At 50.6% G+C, this 4,548-nt stretch overlaps 1 non-coding gene across 1 annotated transcript; it reads right to left on the reverse strand.

The window, feature by feature from the left end:
• Positions 1-1,978: 1,978 nt before the first annotated feature.
• On the reverse strand, positions 1,979-2,136 carry LOC125773587 (5.8S ribosomal RNA). Its single transcript, XR_007420228.1, has one exon. It is a non-coding gene; the product is annotated as a 5.8S ribosomal RNA (ribosomal RNA).
• Between the last annotated feature and the right edge of the window lie 2,412 nt (positions 2,137-4,548).

Consider the following 4,548-nt stretch of genomic DNA (forward strand, 5'->3'; position numbering starts at 1 on the left):
GAATAAGGCTCGAAATGCTACGTGCTCCAGCTATCCTGAGGGAAACTTCGGAGGGAACCAGCTACTAGATGGTTCGATTGGTCTTTCGCCCCTATGCTCAACTCTGACAATCGATTTGCACGTCAGAATTGCTTCGGTCCTCCATCAGGGTTTCCCCTGACTTCGACCTGATCAAGCATAGTTCACCATCTTTCGGGTCACATCCTGCGCACTCCGGGGATGCCCGCTGGGTGCAAGCACCCGTGACGGAGCACCCTGGGATGGAGGGGCTCGGTTCTATAAGGGGCTTGCGCCACCTATCCGTGCCCGTAATCCCGTGACAATCGAGTTGTCTTCGCCTGTGGGTTTAATGGTTATAATATACCGGCAGCACTTCTGCACATGGTATGTGGTATGCCCATTGGCTTGCGCGTAAGATAGACTTCTTGGTCCGTGTTTCAAGACGGGTCCCGTAGGTGCCCCAATGCTTAATGCGTCATCACCGATCGGAGGGTCAAGTGCTGATGGGCCTTCGGGCTAGTAGGCCGTGCGCTCTCATCCCCGCTCGTATCAATCCATCACGCTTCCAGCGACACACCAAGCTCGGTCGGGCCCTGCGCCTCTCTGGTGTGAAAGGCGCGGAGACACCTGGTCCGGGAAGCCGCCGAGCGTCCCGTACTGAGGAGCCGCCAACCACGAGCTAGGGGCCATTGCCAGTAGGAGTATTGTAATGGATCGCGATGTCCGTTGCTGCGGTCTTGATAAGTGCACGGCAGCCGACCCGGCGTGGGCCAACGTACCGCTGAATATCGCACCGCACGGAACATTGGGTTCTACAGGTTTGCGTCCCCTAGGCAGTTTCACGTACTCTTTGACTCTCTATTCAGAGTGCTTTTCAACTTTCCCTCACGGTACTTGTCTTCTATCGGTCTCATGGTGGTATTTAGCTTTAGAAGGAGTTTACCTCCCACTTAGTGCTGCACTATCAAGCAACACGACTCCATGGAGCCGACCGTCTACTGTCACGTGGGTTAGTGCCGTTCTACGGGCCTATCACCCTCTCTGGGTAGATGAGCCACCTTCAAGTTGAACTTGAACTGTTTGCACCGTGCATAGTAGATAATGGTCGTTCCAGTACACGGAATCGGACAGGTGCAGTTACACACCGTCCCTACGTGCTGAGCTTCTCCCGTTTCGCTCGCAGCTACTCAGGGAATCCCGGTTGGTTTCTTCTCCTCCCCTTATTAATATGCTTAAATTCTGGGGGTTGTCTCACATCACTTGAGGCCTACAACAAAATCAGTCACATTCCATTCGTTTCGAACCCGGGGCATAGCGAACCGATATATACGCAACAACACTTCACACACACACACACACGGATTGGGCAATTTACGGTCATTTTTGAATCAACGATGGCCCCCCCGAGCACGTTGTCCGAATATCACTCCAATAAGGACAACGAGTTCCGCTCGGCATCGTTTTGATTCGATCTCTCAACAACAACTCCCGGTCGACTTGGTCGACTTGGACCCACGATGTCTCCCCCCGAGCATGTCGAGCCAACTGCACCACTATTGTATTGGACAACATGTTCCCCTCGGGCATCGATGGGTTAATCATGCACCACTATTATAAAACCCTTTGACGTTTTCCCCCAAGCACGTTGATCCAGTATTACGACGGATACGGTCAACGAATTCTTGGACATCAAAGAGGTTTTCGATTGAATTTCCCCATGTTTCACAACGTACTCTTAGCGGTATCCTACGATACGTCTCACTCTATTTGTGTGTGTGCGCGTTTACGTGCGTGCGATTTATGCGGTTCACCCCTTTACTTTCAGCGCCCTGCGGTCCCAACAAAGGTCCCGAGCACGCCATTATGCACAGTGTGGAAGCGTGTTTCCCCCACGACACTAGACGGGCTGCTCGCCATAGTGTTCTATTGTGGCACGCTCCACCCTGAAGTTTGGTTTGTTGTATATCAAGGAATTGATAGGCACTCAAGAATGTGTGCATCGGCCGGGTTTAATCGTCCGACGCGCAATATGCGTTCAACTTATCGGTGTTCATGTGTCCTGCAGTTCACATTGTGACGCGCATTTAGCTGCGGTCTTCATCGATCCATGAGCCGAGTGATCCCCTGCCTAGGGTTTTATAGTAAGGTTCCCAATGTAACACAATCCCGGTGGTACGTCCAAAGACTAACTTTCTGACTAAGTTGTCTTTATTACCCAATAGTCCCAGGCCTTGTGACTTGTGGCTCATGTCTACGCCCATGGCCACCATTCGCTAAGATAGTTTTGAAGTCACTTTGAAGGCCCAGGAACAACTCTCTTAGCACATCGGTTAACCTGGCGCCGCAGTCAACTCATGTGCTTGGATCGGATCGAGCTATTGAGTATTGGGCCTGCATACTCGCTCATCCGTATCCTTTGCGTACCGCCCCATGGCCCTTGTATGTCTGCACCACAGTTCCTGTTCGTTCCGTGCCTATGGCCGGATACGTATTGCACATCGGTATACCTGTCGCTACTCAGGCAACTCGTGTGCGTGGATTGGATCGAGAACATGGTGTGTGCCCCATGTTATAATTGATAGTCCATATCCACTTTATAGGTTAAAGTCATAAGTTGTGATTGCACAACCATTCTTCATAAGAGTTTAATCACTCTTCAACTAACTTTCGTTCTGGTGTCTTGGTATCAAATCGCGTAAGACACAAGATTCTACTGGCCAAATAGAATCTAGCACATTGGTTAACCTGGCGCCGCAGTCAACTCATGTGCTTGGATCGGATCGAGCTATTGAGTATTGGGCCTGCATACTCGCTCATCCGTATCCTTTGCGTACCGCCCCATGGCCCCGTCCTTAGAGTTAATGACTAGTAGGCTTAACTCTTTGTATGTCTGCACCACAGTTCCCGTTCGTTCCGTGCCGTGGCCGGATACGTATTGCACATCGGTATACCTGTCGCTACTCAGGCAACTCGTGTGCGTGGATTGGATCGAGCTCATGGGGTGTGTAGAGATTCCATGTTATAATTGCAAGTCCATATCCACTTTATAGGTTAAAGTCATAAGTTGTGATTGCACAACCATACTTCATAAGAGTTTAATAACTCTTCAACTAACTTTCGTTCTGGTGTCTTGGTATCAAATCGCTTAAGACACAAGATTCTACTGGCCAAATAGAATCTAGCACATTGGTTAACCTGGCGCCGCAGTCAACTCATGTGCTTGGATCGGATCGAGCTATTGAGTATTGGGCCTGCATACTCGCTCATCCGTATCCTTTGTGTACCGCCCCATGGCCCCGTCCTTAGAGTTAATGACTAATAGGCTTAACTCTTGTTTGTCTGCACCACAGTTCCCGTTCGTTCCGTGCCGTAGCCGGATACGTATTGCACACTAGTAGACACCGTAATCTGACGTATCTAACACACCACTATTGTAACTCGTCGTCGAAGGACCTTTCAAGTGCCTGATGGCCAGGGGAGCTCTTACACGGCACGGATACACAGTGATGCTCGCCCATCAAAGTGTACAACGATCGAGTTTGCTTAAGTGTCTGGGTACCTACACACCAGACACGATGCGATGGCCACGGATCCACACAAGGCACATCACATGCAGAAAGCTTTACCAGATTCTGACACATACCACACACATGCAACTCGTCGTCGAAGGGGCGTTCAAAGTGCCTTACGGCTAGGGGAGATCTAGCTCGGCACGGAGACACAGTGATGGTCGCCCATCAAAGTGTACAACGATCGAGTTTGCTTTCCGCGCAAGCGTTCTAAGTGTCTGGGTATCTAAGCACCAGACACAATGCAATGGCCACGGATCCACACAAGGCACATCACATGCAGAAAGCTTCACCAGATTCTGACACATACCACACTCTTGTAACTCGTCGTCGAAGGGGCGTTCAAAGTGCCTTACGGCTAGGGGAGATCTAGCACGGCACGGAGACACAGTGATGGTTGCCCATCAAAGTGTACAACGATCGAGTTTGCTTTCCGCGCAAGCGTTCTAAGTGTCTGGGTATCTAAGCACCAGACACAATGCAATGGCCACGGATCCACACAAGGCACATCACATGCAGAAAGCTTCACCAGATTCTGACACATACCACACACATGCAACTCGTCGTCGAAGGGGCGTTCAAGTGCCTTACGGCTAGGGGAGATCTAGCTCGGCACGGAGACACAGTGATGGTCACCCATCAAAGTGTACAACGAACGAGTTGGCTTTCAACAAATTCTGACACATAGCAAGCGAGCGACCGAGCTACACCGAAGGCAGCTCATGGTTGGTCACTCGCGGACGATCATCAGTAATGATCCTTCCGCAGGTTCACCTACGGAAACCTTGTTACGACTTTTACTTCCTCTAAATCATCAAGTTCGGTCAACTTCAGCCATGCCAGCTGCAGCTCACGAAGGAACCGCGGAAGGTAAGCCTCCAGAAACCTCACTAAATAATCCATCGGTAGTAGCGACGGGCGGTGTGTACAAAGGGCAGGGACGTAATCAGCACTAGCTAATGACTAGTGCTTACTAGAA

Source organism: Anopheles funestus (assembly GCF_943734845.2).
Source record: "Anopheles funestus chromosome X unlocalized genomic scaffold, idAnoFuneDA-416_04 X_unloc_41, whole genome shotgun sequence".
NCBI classification, from domain to species: Eukaryota; Metazoa; Arthropoda; class Insecta; order Diptera; family Culicidae; genus Anopheles; species Anopheles funestus.